The following is a 16353-nucleotide window of genomic DNA, read 5'->3' on the forward strand; positions in this document are numbered from 1 at the left end:
TGTGCCATATAGCAACATCCAGTCCATCCATATGGCAGAAATAAGTATGCTTTATCTCCACATACCCACCAAATATCTTTGAATGTTCCTATAGTCACATTACCCGGTAAAGTTTGATTCTTTACGCTCAATGTTTTACTGTGACGACTATTTGGCGCATGAAAGGTCACTCTATAAATTTCACCAGTTGTTCTTTCTATACCTTTTCCAAATTCCATCATGTAGATTTCACATTCTGATATCCCCATAAACATACCATCTCCTTCATGAGTGTCATTAGAACAAAAGCAGTCCATACCTTTTGCAGGTGCCACTTCCATCGCTTCAGGTGTTGCTGTTCTAATATCTTCATACTTATCAAGAAGATTTAAATATGGCAATTCTCTCAACCAGGAACACTTACGTTCAGGTCTAAATAGCTTAACCGACAGAGCCATCCATACATCATTGGCTGCTTTTTGTCTGAATAGCAGCCACGATAATGCATTACTTTGACATTCAGACGTCAAAGGTTCCGGTACTGTCTCTAGAATTGATTGCCATGTGCCCGGAGCTGGAACTTTCACTACACACGGACAATTGGAATTAGTAGTTATTCTAACGGAGTGAGTTATCTGTTGGAACCACAGATTTCTCTTAGCCCATGGGTCTGTTATTTGCATCGCCGAGGAATCAAACCCATATGCTTTCCACTGGGTTTCTCGCTTCTTTAAAGCATGAAGATGATCAGTCATGTCTTCTGATGTCCACTCTGGTTCAAGAAAATCATTAACCACTTTTGTCATCGTCATCTGAGCTTTTTCTCCTGAATTACTATCAATCTCCTCAGCAATTGGCTCTCTAATTCCAGAGCTCTCCTTGCTATTATTTAACTTAATTTCCAACTTCGCCATAGTCTTCTGGGTTATATTTATCCACTTCTCAGATGATGGGGATGTAGCGATAGTTGTCAGTGTCTTATCTACAGACATTTTAGATACCAAAGAAGTCATCAGTGTTTTATAGGTGGTGGATCTCATCCTCACAACCTCTCTTGTATGATTACCGAGAGTTACAGAAGTAGAAGTTGTCATCATCGTAGTAGTAACATCATTTTCTGCCAATGTTGGGGCTAGAGTGGTAACTGACAATGATACGTTAATACTACTAGTTATTCCCCGAGCTAAGGAAGTAGATGTCCTCGGTCCAACAGTCACCCTTGGTGTGACTAGTTGTTTTTGGGTTTCATTAGCAATCATGCTTACTTCTTTAGTAACCAGACCTTTTACTACCAGCATTATCTTACGAGTTCTGTATCCCGCTTCCCAATAATTTTGTCTTGGGACGTATTTAAACTCTGGATCCAAATATGTGCATGTATATTCTCCTTGATCTTCCCATAGTACATTATGTACTACTAGTGAACAGTCATTTTTAACTTTAACCCCTCTCCTGTCATTCATCAACACAAACTTTCGTTGATTGCGAGGCACACTGCTAACCTCAGGTACTGCTAGCACTATGTCTTCACCGCGTGCATTTTTCCATTTGGGGGAGATATTTCCACCAGTATTCCATTTACTACATTTACATGGAAGGTTAGCTGTATTTCCTAATTTAGTTCTAATCACAGTATTCACTGAAATTGAAGTTGTTGGAATCATCTGAGGCACAGCAGTAGTTAACTGCAATTCTTCTGTAACATTGGTGAATTTCAAACCTAACAAGGCAGACGTCTGCTTTGTCTCTTCAGTTGGTGGGGGAGTTGATACTTCAGTTATTAATTTTCCTATTTCTTCAAAAACTGTGGGCTCTACAATTTTACTTTCATTCAAAACCACAAGAGTCACAATTTTATATCTGTAGTCAGGCTTTCTTTGCACTCCATCTTCTCTCACAATCACAAATTTAGGATCAAAATAAGAACACTTGTAGTCTCCTTGATCTTCAATCTGGGGTCTACGTAGATAAAGACTACAGTCATCCTTCATCTTCAGCCTTCTTCGATCATTTAGCAACACATACTTCTGTAGCGGTGACGTTCCCGACAAGTCAATTACCTTCCCATGGTTATCTTCCCACTGGACTTGAACTTCCCCTTTTTCATAATTTTCTTTGGTACACTGACATGGCAGCTGAACTGACTTTCCCAAAATCACTTCAACTCTAGTCTTCGTATCGTTTTGGTTTAACCCTTTTTCGAGATTGTCTTGGACTCCTGGGTCCAACTGGGTTGGTACACTTTCCTGGAGAGGTGTCACAGCCCTCTGGAGTCTTTGACAATTCATTTTCTCTGGGATTAGACTCTGTTGTGTCTGGGACATGTTGTAAATCAATGTCCCTGAAGTGTCTTTCTTGCTCAGGGACTGACAATTCATCCCTGGGATCATCAAAAGTGTGCTCATCAACATTAAGCACACCCACATCATCGCCAATCCCTTCTTCTGGGTCTTGACCTCTGAGGTCCTCATGAACCTCTGTTTTTTCAGCAGCTTCTGTTGGCTCTCTTGAGCTTTCAACATTTCTGCTCAGGGATCGTGGCGCCTCTTCGTTTGGCGCTCTAACACAATGCGATAAATGGTACCATGTAGGAGAACCTTCAACCTGAACCGCAGTTCCTGTACTGCGAACAACTTTGAATGGTCCTTCGCGGCGTTCGTTAAACCATTTCCTCCTAAACACTTTCACGAATACCTTGTCTCCAGGTTGCACCGCGTTCCTCTTTTGCTCATCAAGTCTCTCTAGCACCTCCTCTTGTTTTTGCCTGTCAGAGACATATGTGTGTATTTTCTTATGCAGTGTAGCCATGTAGTTAACATACACTCGCATTTCATCTTCTAAAAGGGCTATGTTTGGACCCTTTCCACTTGTGCGCAAACATGGTGTTGGCATCCGTCTACCCGTGGCTAACTCATGGGGTGTCATGCGCAAATCACGGAGCCCACTTGAACGGCACACCATTAATGCCAACGGAAGCGCCTCTACCCAATTCAGACCTGTGTGCTGACAGATTTTAACAATGCGATTTTTCAGCACACCATTCATTTTTTCACAAACTCCTTGGCTTTGTGGATGATAAACAGCTCCTAAACGTTGTTTAATTCCCAATTTTTGCAGAATTAATTTTACTGTTCTATCCACGAACTCTTTCCCATTATCTGAGGATATCCGATCTGGAAGTCCCCACCTGCTTATGACCTCACGACACAAGAACTTGGCAACCGACTGAGCATCTTTACGCTTGGTTGGACATGCCTCAGGCCACCGTGAAAATCTATCCACGACGACTAGCATGTATCTTTAACCTCCTATTGGTCTTATCATGTCAACAAAATCCACAACCAACTCACGCATAGGACCTGTCGGAGTTGGAATGTGACCGGGTGGACTCAACACACCCCTCCGAACGTTATTTTTAAGACAGATTGTGCATCTGCCTATGACATAATCAATTTGCTCAAGCAAGTACGGTGCCCAAAAACCATACTCTTTCGTGATCTTTCTCCTTACCTCCCCCCTTGCAACATGGGCTAACCCATGTGCTTCCTGAATCATCAGACCTAGTAGGTCAGGGGGTGCTACCATCAGTCCTTCATGATTTCTCCACAGACCAGAAGAATCTTGTGTGGCCCCTCGGGCCAACCATAATTGTTTATCGATGGCTGACGCCGCCTCTTGCATCGCGATCACATCTCTGAGCGTGATTTTATCTTCCAAGTCCACTTCATGAGTGACCAGAGGAACCTTGCCTGCTTTGTTTGCTCCTGTAACTGCTTTTGCAGACTCATCAGCCGCTTTGTTACCTTGTGTGACCCTTGACGTGTCCATTTTGTGTGCTGCACACTTAGCTACAGCTATTTCCTTTGGTTTCATCATTGCATGCAACAATTTCATTATTTGGGCATGATGCTGTATCGAAGAACCATCGGTTTTCTTAAATCCTCGATTTTTCCACACTGATCCAAATAAATGACACACATTATGTGCATATGCCGAATCTGTATATATTGTCACTCGCTTGCCTTCGGCCAATAGACAAGCTTCAGTCAGGCCCACAAGCTCAGCAAGCTGTGCAGAAGCAGGTTGTGGTATTACTTCTGCTTTCTCAACAACAAATTCAGTTCCCTGGGCTTTGACTACTGCATAACCAGCACTCAATGTGTCTCCTATTCGATAGCAGGACCCGTCAGTCCAATACTCCACATCTGACACATGAAGTGGGAAAGCTTGCAAGTCTGATCTGAGCTTTGCATATCTCTCTACTTCCTGAATACAATCATGTGGCTCTCCATCCTCTGGTGTTGGTAAATTATCAGCTGGATTTACCGTGACGCATCTTACTAAGGTGACATCTTCCTGCTCTAAGAGCCTATGATAGTCTCTTAGCCTAGACATAGTCAATGTACATTTACCGAAGTTCAAAAGATTTCTGAGACTATGATGGGTAAGAATTGTCACTGGGTAACCCATAGTTACTGATGATGCTTTCTCATACATTAGATAAACTCCCACCATTGCTCTGTAGCACAGTGGTAGCCCCAATTCTACTTCTGAATAGGCAGTAGAATAATACGACACAGGTTGAGGACTTGTCCCTGTACCTGTTGGCTGACAAAGAACTGCACATGCATATTTGCCTCCAGTGGACGTAGCCACATACAGCAAAAAGTTCCTAGAGTAGTCTGGCAGCGCTAGCGCTCGAGCTTCTTGTAGCCTCTGTTTGATCGTTTCAAATGCCATAAGACCTTCCTGCGTCCAGGTGAGGTTACAATGGAGTTGAGCATTCCCAGTCTCTTTTATCATGGCTCTCAAAGGCCCTGTTAGGCAGGCATAATCTTCTACCCAGGCTGAAGAATATCCCGCAATGCCAAGAAATGTCATCATCTCTCTGACTGTTCTAGGCTTTGGTGCCGTGCGAATGGCTTCCAAATGACTCTCAGAGATGCGTCTGTGTCCATGGGTTATTGTTTGACCCAAATAAACAACTTTTTCTTGACAATACTGTAGCTTCTTCTGAGAGGCCTTGTGACCTTTGTCTGCCGATTGCTGTAACAGATTGATTGAATCCTCATGGCATGTTTCCTTATCCGGTGAGCAGATGACGATGTCGTCCACATACTGAATGACAGTACTTTTCAAGATCTGATCAATTCCAGCCAAGTCATCCTGCAACACTTTATTGAAAATGTGAGGGCTGTGTTTGAATCCTTGAGGGAGCCTCTTGTACTTCAAGGTTTGTCCTTTGTATGTGAACCCAAACAATCCTTGACTTTCTTCGCTCAATGGAACACTGAAAAATGCTCCACACAAATCCAACACTGTGAAGTGTGTAGCCTCTGGAGGAATTTGGGCTAACAAGGTATGTGGATCTGGTACATCTGCTGGAAAAGCCTGCACCACTTCATTTATCGCTCTTAAATCATGTACCAAGCGATAGGACTCATCTGGTTTCTTTAAAGGCAATATAGGTGTATTGCTCTGAGGATCCAAACATATTTCCACTACACCTGCTTTTAACAGTCCTTCAATTTGTGGTTCAATCCCTTTGATTGCCTCCTTTAGTGGATATTGGTTCTTCCAAGGAGGTTTGGTTCCTGGTCTCAGTTCAACTCTCACCGGTTGGGCTGACTTCACAAGTCCGATGTCCGTACTATGTCGTGACCACAAACATTCTGGAATTTGTTGCAGCATCTCCTCTCTCATGCTGTCTGAGTCCAATTTAGCGCTGAACATTGACTCATGTGTCATCTGTATCACTTGTGGTTGTCCTTGTCCTTGAGCTGAAATCATGATTTTCATGAACTTCTGTTCTTCACTTATCCAGATAGCAAGATTCGCCTTTATTGGTGAAAAAATGGCTTCCTCAGCTTCTGCCATCATTTCTCCTATTTGCTTCTGCTCAAATCCTTCAGCCACCATTAAAGTCACATGTGGCACACTTTTCACAATGTCAAACTCTTTCTCAAGATATTCATTGGTGTTTATCTTCATAGCTGCTCCTTGCGGTCCCACAATTATGCAGCATGAGGTCAGCTGAACATGCTTCGGTTGACTACTCAACCATTCTCCTGGATCCAATTGGTCAGCTTTCTTGAAATATTTCAACGTGCAATGATGTGAATACTCAGGGGGCTTAGCATCAGGCATATTTGCCACAATGAACTTCTCCCACAGCTTGGCTGGCTCTAATAGCTCTGGACTAAGATTTCCAATCCAATATACTGAAGAAGTCTCGGTCTCTGGTGCGCTAAATAATTGGTGGTAGACATCAGGTGGCACATCCACCAGACAGCCGTCCGGTGTACACCGTATTGTGCAATTTAGTTTGCACATAGCATCTCTTCCCAAGAGTGCAATGGGCGTATGTTCTGACACCAAAATAGGTAGTGTGATTTTCCGATTTCTACAGCAGAGCTCAATTGGTTTTGTGAGAGGAATCAGCTGTTTCACACCCTCAAACCCGATTGTCCGTACCAATTGGTCAGACATGGGGAGATGTATAGCATCTTCAGGCCGAACACAGGTGAAAGCTGCTCCGCAATCTGCCATTACTTCCAATGACTTATCATTTATTTTCACCTCTATTTTTGGATCTTGCTCCGGCCCTGATACTACCAGCTGACACCTCCCTTTCGAGTCTTCTGGGCACCCCTAGAAACCAGGTTCTGGACCCCTGTAAGGGTTCGCTGGTCCTCTGGGTGGCTGTGGTTGTCCTCTGAAGCCTCCTCTGAAGCCTCCTCTGAAGCCTCCTCTGAAGCCTCCTCTGAACCTGTAGCAGTCACGTACAAAATGACCTTGTTGTCCACAATTATGACACGCTCCTTGAGACTGTTGGAAATTTCCTCCTCTTCCTCTTCCTAAATTTCCTTGGCCTCTTCCTCTCCATGTTTGTGGTTGGTCAAAAACTGGCTGTGGAAAGGAGACAGTGGGGACCACAGGTGGTAGAACCTGAATCTGTTCTTGCTGTGGTTGTGGTGGTACTTGATTTGATTGTGACTGGCTCTGCATAACCACAGCTTGTTTCTTTTCCTTCTTCTTGTTATCCACCAACTGTATTTGGTTGAGTTTTCTGAGAGTCTCCTGGTCCTGTTTCTTCTGGTCATGCTCCTTTTTCCGATATAGCTCTACTTGATGTGCTATGTGGTCCGTATAAACACTTTTGGTCATGCTTCCAAGACCAACCACTTCGGCCAATTTGCTCCTCACTTGTAGAGGCAGCCCCTTCTGTATTTTAGCTCGGAGAATCGATTTCTCCATTTGATTCAGTTCTGGATCATTTCCTGTGACATTTCTCCACACTTGATGAGTTCTTGACACATAAGCTCTTGGATTTTCCTGTGGGCCCAATGCCTCGATAAAGATGTTGTCCGGGTGTACGTTTGTTGGAAAAGCATCTTTCAATGCTCTCCACATCCGACCTCTGCTTGCAGCAAACAATTCTGGGTCATATACAGCAGTTGCCACGTATCTGTTAAGGCCTGCCGTCTGCAGGATCTCTTCCATAGCTGGGACTCCAATGAGGCTAGCCAGAAGTCTCTTAATATCTCCCATGGCAGGCTGTGTTCCCACCAAAACCTCTTCCAGCTTTGAGATCCATGGATGTGCTCCATCTTGAAGCGTGGGTAACTTTTCAAGTATGTTAGACATATCTGTATTCTGCCAAGGCTTGTATTCTAAATTTTGTCCTCGAATTATCACTGGACACATTTTGTTGGGTCTCTTTCCTTTTCTTGGACGTAACCCATACCTCAACGTGTCTGGCTTTTGAGGCTTTTTCTTCTGGAGTTTCTTCTCTGTTATGTGCAATTCGTGTAATTGCCTTTCCAATACTTGTTGAACTTCTGGACAGGTGGAGTCACTTATGTCCTCCAGGCATCTGTCTATACTCCTCTCAATCTCTCTTAAAATCATGCGTCTGTCATCTCCTACCACAGTGCTGGCTGCTAATGGTTGAAAACAGGAAGGACCTTCTTTCTCCGATTCTTCATCGCTTTCACCTTGTTCACTTTCATCAGTGTCGTCCATTCCTGGTGACATTTTCCTCACTGGTCGATCTCCCTTTTTCTCTGCTTTAGCCAACATCCGTCTGACTGCTGGGTCGTATCCTCCAATAGCTTCGTCAGAGTCACTCCCAATCTTTTCTCCTATTTCCAGACTTCTGACTCGTTGTTGGCTTCCCAGACGGTTCCTTCTCTTGGTATTGTTGGAGCTTGGATACATCTTTATGGTTGTTGTAGCCTTGCCCATTTCTATTATTTGCTCATCTTCATCTTTGCAGAGATAGTTGCCTTTCTGTGTAATCACTGGGAGCTGGGGATAAACATCAGTAAACTTCACCTTCTTCTCATAAGGCGGGGGCTTCTGTAAAGATGCTGTATGTGAGAAGGGCGTGGTAATCTTCTCCATCAATTTTTCTGTTTCCTTTTCATTCTTCTTTATTTCTTGTCTACTTTGTTCTCTTTTTTCCTTTGCAGCTTCGAACCATGTCTGTCCCTCCTTTGCAAACAGTTGCAGAACGCCAAGTTCTGTTTGTCTTTTCTCCGTGCGTCTCTTTCCTTTCTTGCCCTTCTTTTGATTTACCTTATATGTGGACACAAGCACCTGCATTGTTTTAATCACATCCGGGTTAAGAGTTCCTTCAACTGGCCATGGTTGTTCAATGTCCGGCCAACGCTTGCTCCATTTTCCTGATATTTTTGCAATATCTTTAATAAGAGGATTGTTCTTTTGCACTACATCAATAGGAGTGATTACTTTTGTAATTTTAGTATCCATTTTTGACATCCTAATGACTCTCTTATTTTCTTTTATTGTAAATCAAATTGAATTATTTTAAAAATGTCTTTATAAAGCACCGTGTAATCACACTCAACCAACAACAGCTGAATTTGCCAACCCCAAAGGAGACCAATCGCTTCCCACTTGTAAAAGCCAATTCACTTGTTCACCATCTGATGCATCTGATCACCCTCATTTATGTTCAATTATCAAAATTACATCAGTGTTCATTCTCAAAACAGCATAGATAAATCATACCCAGATAATGAAACCAATATTCACCGAACAGTATTTAAATCAAATCAGCTTTTCCATATGTGATCAATCAATTAATCAATAATACTCCATTAATTAGGCAAATGCCTTAATTGGTGAGTCTGTTGCCAAGTCTCTCACTAAATAATTGCAAATGCAATGTATGAAAAAGAACTACTACAAACCCATATGTGAAGACAAGCTAAACACATTTATTATAACTAATATTTATAGGTATATAGGTAAATGCAGGTGAGGTCTGTTGAAAGAGTTTGTGGATAAAACCGTACTGGCCTTTAATTGGTTTAGATGGATTCAGGATTCCAGAACGTTGTCATCCGCAAGCCTCAGTGTCTGTGAAGATCTGCCAGATGTCTTGTCATCTGCCCTATGGATGATTTAGTTCAGACTCATTCCATCTTTTCTGTCTTTCCCCAGCTTTCACTCAGCATAGAAAAAGAGAGGAAGAAAGAAAAAAGAAAAAGAACGACAGAAGAGTTCAATGCCTTAGGCTCACTCTAAATTCTTATACACACTGTAATACAATTCAGTGTGACATACATTATCAGCTTTTTATTTTGCGCACACTTGAAATAAAGCAATGGTTACTTTTAATCATGCAATGCATTTAAAGTCCAAAGAGTATATTAGTCAATCTGATATCACCTTTAATTAGTTATTTTTATTCTATTTATCTATTTATTTTTATTTTATTTAATTATTTTTATTCTATTTATCTATTTAATTGTATTTTATCCTTTTTATTCTTTCTTCTAACTACTGAGAGAAAAGAGTAGAGAGGGGGCTCACCAGCCCCTCTTGTCAGGAGGAGTTAACTAAATTCCACTCTTGTGTGAAGCACCACCCCTTGCTCCACCTCTTATGTTTAGCAAAGACTTCCAGTATGGACTGGTCGTCAGCGAGTGAACATCCTGTTTTGGCTCCCGTAGGGACAGCCCAGCTCAATGCAGTTACACGGACTCGTAAATCAAAGCTGTTTTCTCTCAGCAGTCGAAACACAAAACCTCTTTTCTTGCATCAAGAACCAGAGTCTCCCTTCACCCCAACAAGACCATCTGCTCTTTTAACCAGACAGTACTCACAGAAATCACCACCACACACACCCCAAGCACAAAAAGAAAAAGAAAAAACCCACACGCCAATCAAACAAATCACAAATCCTCCTTCCAATTCAGAGCAGGAGATTTTCTTTTCTTTTCTGGATGTGTTCATGTATGTGTAGGCAGACTGTGGCTCTAGTCCTTCAGAAGGCTCATTTTGTTATCAACTATATAAAGTCCTGTAAAGGTTCATATCCTTTATCAAATGCACAAACGTCCTTGGAAAAAAGGCTCATATATATTTATCAAAAGTCCTTAGAGAAAGGCTCATATATGTTTATCAAAAGTCCTTAAACAGGCTCATATATGTTTATCAACTTTACAAAGTCCGTATACAGGCTCATATATGTTTATCACTAAAGGGGCAAGAAATGTTTTTCTTTATGTATTATTCAACTGCTCACCACATATATATACCTATTTAATAACACATATATTCTATATCACATACACATACACAAAACATTACACAAAGCTCTTCTACCTCTGCAGCCGCGGCACTTTCACACTCACACACACAAAAAGAAAAAAAGAAAAAGATATGTCTGACCAGCAGAACATCTAATCCCCAGAGACTTTAACAGCGCTTAGCTTTATGTTTTACGTCGACTCATTTATACTTTTCTAATTTCATCAAAATTTTCACTTTGGCCAGACTTTTAAAATTTTACTTTGGCCACACTTTTAACAAATTATTTTTAATCAGATTCTCTCATCATGCATGTTCACTAGTTCTCCAGAGCAGGTTCTGCCCTGTTTTTCCTCACTTTTCTTTACAAACTTAATTATTATTTTTTTTTTCATCTTTTGAGCCTTTAACTTGTAACTGTTTTTATTTCACTTTATCCTTTTCATCTTACTTTAGCTCAAACTTTATTTTTCATCTTTAGCCTTTAACTTGTAACTCTTTTTATTTGACTTTATCTTTTTCATCTCACTTTAGGCTTTTAACTTTTATCTCTTTTTCACTTTACTTTCTTCTTTTTCATCTTACTTTATATAATTTTATTTTGAGTCAGTTCCCCTGGCCAGGGTTATTTCCTCTTGTTTTTTCCTACCTAGATTTGACTATATTATATCTTCATTCGGCCAACTTTCACGCAGCATTTAATGTACACATGTCTTACTGTTTAACGAGATACGGGCCCTGTCTTCGTTTATCTTGCATGGTTATTTAAATAACTTTTGGCTACTAGTTCTGCCATTCTACAATTACTTTTTATTTCTACTTTCTCAACATCTTTTAAGCCTTTAACTTTTCTCATCTCTATTCTCTATTTCAACTCTTAACTTTTATTTCTCTCGTCTCTATTCTCTATTTCAACTTTTAACTTTTAACTTTTATTTCTCTTGTCTCTATTCTCTATTTCAACTTAATTCTCTTTTTCTTCACCTATTATTCTCTTATTCCCCTTATTTACTTTTACATCTTAATTAACCCCAATTTAGACGGAAACTCACTTCACACATCAACACATCATCTCCATCCCCGCATAATCTCAGTGTAGTCTCCCTGCCAAAAACATACCGCTCCTAGCCCACATAACAGCTCAATTTTGTGAGAGGTCACTCACCCTGAGAGCGGCAGTTCGCTGGAGCAGGCAGCATCGGCAGATGAGGCCCAACAGATCCTGTTCGTGACGCCACTTTGTAGTTTAGTTTCTAGATGGGTGTGATGTGTTGAAGAATGAAGGAGTGACCGCTGACACTGACTCGAATAAAATAATGATTTTATTACACAAATCAGCATCAAACCAGACTTGCCATGGATGTCCTGGGAGAGACCCGAGCCAGAAGGAATCTCTCCCAAGTGACGCTCTGCACTCGCTTTTAAAGCTGTACAAAGATAACATACCACATCTGGTTCCAATCCATAGGTGCCCGCTCAGCCTATATCCTGTCCTAAATGTAAACCTTTCCTCCTCTGGTCGAGCTGGAAGAATCAACAAAATTCCTCTCCCATAGGACCTCTCAATAGACCCATTGTTGTTTTCGTTCTTCGTATGACATCGAGGCAATAAATCTAATACTAACATAGTTAATATTATGACCGCACTATATCTCAGCTTTGGGAGCTCAGTAACCTATTCACCTCAAACCTTCCAGACACCTCACTACCTAATAGAATCTAACACGAGAAATAAAATATAAAACATTGAACTTCTTCCCAGATAACATTTAAAACAAACAAGAAACAATTCTGACAGTGCATTGCTCCAGGAGCGATTGACAGGGAAAACCCCATTTGTCTTAGAGGGAAAAAACCTGCCAACATCCGTATTATTGAACGGGCATTCACTCACCACCTGGACCGTTTACAAAAAAAGAGCAAACAAAAAGTACAGAGTAATTTCTTAGGAGCAATGTTTCCCTGGGTGTGATACTGGATCTCGCAGCTTTTTAGCTCTTAACCTCATGCGAGGTGTGCTGACTCCACTGTGTAGATCTTTCTTTCTCGAACCCTGGTCAACTAGATGCAGTCATCGTTTTCACCGCTTTCAGCCAGACCCAGTCGGAGACTCTTACAGCCTTACCCGACGGTGGGTTGATTCGCTCTCCAGCGTGGCCCTGTATCTTTGAGGAGAGAGAGAGACTACCAGAACAGTTAGGATACCATAGTACAATGCGTGAACCACGCGGGTAAGGTCCAGGGGCAGTAAAGGGAGAGTTAAGTGTGAGGTCCAGGGGCGTTCCCCTTTTACCAAAACCTCCACACACACACACACACACACACACACACACACACACACACACAGTTTTAGAGCCATGGAAATCAGACCTTCAGAGAAGAACTAGAAGAGGATCCATATGATCCGCCACGATTATTTTTATTATTCCAATTATTATTATTATTATTATTATTATTATTATTATATTAATTATTTGTATTATTATACCAATTCCAATTATTTTTCAGAAACATCCAAATAAAAAGGGAGTGCGTAGTCTGGGATGGCAAGGGCGAGCGAGACGTGTGGTCGCGAGTAATCAAATAGGGCATACCACTGCAGTTGGTCAGGCGTCAAGTCCAATTGGTGTTTTCTAAGTTTGCAATGAAAATGTCATGGTAAACGAGATCTGGGGTCGTTTAGGGTGACGTGGTATGGGTCTTTCGGTGGGACGAAAGGTCGGATGGACTGCAACCAGGGTTTCCATTTGGTGTACAGGGAAAGTATTCCCCTTTTTTCAAGTGTCTCTGGGCATACTCTGCCCCAGTATACATCTTCTTGTTTTCTTTTGTTCTCCGAGGCCTGGTTGGCCTTCCCAAACTTCTTCACTAATTTATCTGCAAGTCCATCAATCGTTCCCCCACTAACTGTTGTACCACCTTTTCCAATTTAAGGCGACTGCTAGCTTTTGCTCCAGTTGTGCTTTCAGCGATGATCCCTGCTGCGCTGCAGGGGGATGCTTTGGCATATGACGATGTGGCCTCACGGTGTTTGTGTCGTTTATGGGCATCGTTACACGCAAGTTGTAAACCGTGACCTCCTGTCATGATCTCCGCCTTCTTCTACCTTCCCCTCCCTCTCCTTACCGGTCCCATTAGCCCAACTCTATTCACCTGCGCACACAGCTGTTCCAGATCTGCAATCTAACCCCTATATATGCCTCTCTCACCAGTCACCCATTGCCAGATTGTCTTCGATGCTTGCACCAGACTCTCCAGCGTTCTCCAGACTGATTCCCTGCTACCGACTCTGCCTCGCTCCGACCAGGTATCCTGCCTGCCACTCCGCCTGTCTTCTGTCTGCACTCCTCGTTGTCGAACCTGCCTGTCCCCGGCGATGTATCCTGCCTGCTCCCTGCCTGTCTTCCGTCTGCTCTACAAATAAAAGACATTACCAAATATCCCTGCCTGTCTTTGTGCTCTAATTGGGTCCTAACCACACCCGTTACACCTCCATCTTCTCCACTTGCACTGTTTTTTGTGTTTATGGGCATCGTTACACGCGAGTTGTAAATCGTGACAGATTGCCATTCTTTTTGCCGCATTTTCACAGGCTGTTTTAGTCTTTCTTTTTACGCGTTTATTATATTTATGATCTTTTTTCACTCAGGCCAAATCATCAACTGCTTGTTTACATACAGTGCAAAATGCCTCGCACAATGCTTTTATTTCGGTCTCTTTATCGTCCGGGGGTTATATGTTTTTGTCCCGTAACTCATTTTTTAGTGATGTCAATTGGAATTCTCTTTTAGGTCTTTCCTTCTGAGTCCTCCCAAATATAATCCCTTTATTGCTTCCCATTTTTCTCCGAATGTTTCCATGGTCATATTTTACGAACTTACTGATCAAATGCACAAACGTCCTTTATAAAAGGCTTATATATGTTTTATCAAATTTTTAAACGTCCTGTAGAAGAAACAGAAGAAGAAACAGTCTTTATTTATCACGCAACACACCACACTACAACACATGCTTGCACACACACACACACATGCACATGCTTTTTGATGGTGGCCGGTGAAATGGATTCTCTGCTTTTGACCCATCCTGGCTTGTCCTTCCTCCGGGGGCACAGCCAGGAGCAGTGGGCAGCATACGTAGACGCGCCCGGGGACCAGGTGATAAATGTCCATTGCTGGTCAGACAATGATGGGTGCATGTTTTTGGTGGGGGTCCTTACTGACGTGAGGTGGAGGAAACCCCATGTGAGCACGGGGAGAACATGCAAACTCCACACAAAAAGGCTCCTATTCGGGAGATAACCCGCCGGAGCACGGTGCCAACAGCGCCCCAGGCGGGAATCAAACCCAGGACCTTCTTGCTGTGAGGCAGCAGTGCAATACACTGCGCCACCGTGCCACGTAAAAGGCTCATATATTTTTATCAAACGTCCTTAAAGAAGGCTCATAATCTTTTACAAAGTCCGTAAACAGGCTCATATCAGTGACGTGCAGTCAGGGGAGGCAGGTGAGGCTGTGCCTCCCCTGTCATCATGAGAGGAAAAAGAAACGAAATAATAAAATAACAAGTATTAATATTTGTCCTCTGGACTATGATTTTGGTGTGGTTCTTAATGTATTTTGACCATTTTTATAGTAAAAATCGCAGAAAATTCTGTATTTCCTGCTTAAATAAACGGAGTCTCCTTCGGAGACGAGAGGTGAGGCATGGACAGCCGAGCCTCCCTCCAGATTGAGCAATCACTCACAAACTGGATTGAGCGCGTGCAAATGGCGCATGCTTGTTCCCATTTCTGTGTATGTTTCCAATATGATGGTTGAGGACACTTTTATGTAATAAAAGTATACGTCTTCTTTTCCATGGTGTTCAGTAATGTATTTCACGTATGTGTGTAATATTTACATCTTCTTCTTCTTTTTCTTCTTCATAAATCCACAGGGAAAATGCTTGCCTTGAGGCAGGCAGTACCTCTGCCTCAAGGAAGGCGGCGATAGTGAGCAGCCTGATAGCCTGCCACCAGCCAGGTCACGGTCAACTCTAACCCGTGTGCAAAAAGTAAACACAACAAGTGTGCTGTGCGACGCTGTAGAGCTTAGCGACAAGTTGTCATTTCTCGCCCTGAAAATGGAGGATTTGATTTCTAAACTAAGAAATTTTTCAAAGCTGGACTTTCAGTCAAAGCAAGAAGTCAGCTTGTGCTCACTATACCTGCAACAACGGCGTCTGTGGAAAGGTCGTTTTCTGCATTGAAAAGGATCAAAACATAGTCGAAATCGGACTGACCAAGGACGGCTTTCTTCACTGGCAGTTATCTCAATTGAGGCAGAGAGACTTTTAAAACTCAAAGGAGCCAGAGGACAACAAGAGGACTTTTACAACAAAATCACGGAGATCTTCGTCCAGAAGGAAAGGCGAATGACGTGCAGTGAGGGTTGGGGTTGGGGAGGCACTGACTCACAAGTCAGATTTACAAACATACAGTAGGAAAATCATAGTCCAGAGGACAAATATGAATACTTGTGTTATTTTATTATTTTGTTTCTTTTTCCTCTAATGATGACAGGGGAGGCACAGCCACACCTGCCTCCCCTGACTGCACGTCACTGCTCGCAGGAGATAGCGTGACGGAAGGTATCATCTGCGAGAAGGCAAAAATGATCTACACATTCTGTATGCGACTCCAAAACAAATGAAATAAGCCGCTGAGAGGCGATGATAAGGGGCCTATTGTCCGACGCGCTTCTAAACAAACAAATGTCGATGCGCTGAATCCAACGAATGCGTTTAAGGGTGTTTATTAAATCAACATAA

This window comes from Zeus faber, assembly GCF_960531495.2.
Source record: "Zeus faber genome assembly, chromosome: 22".
Lineage (NCBI taxonomy): Eukaryota > Metazoa > Chordata > Actinopteri > Zeiformes > Zeidae > Zeus > Zeus faber.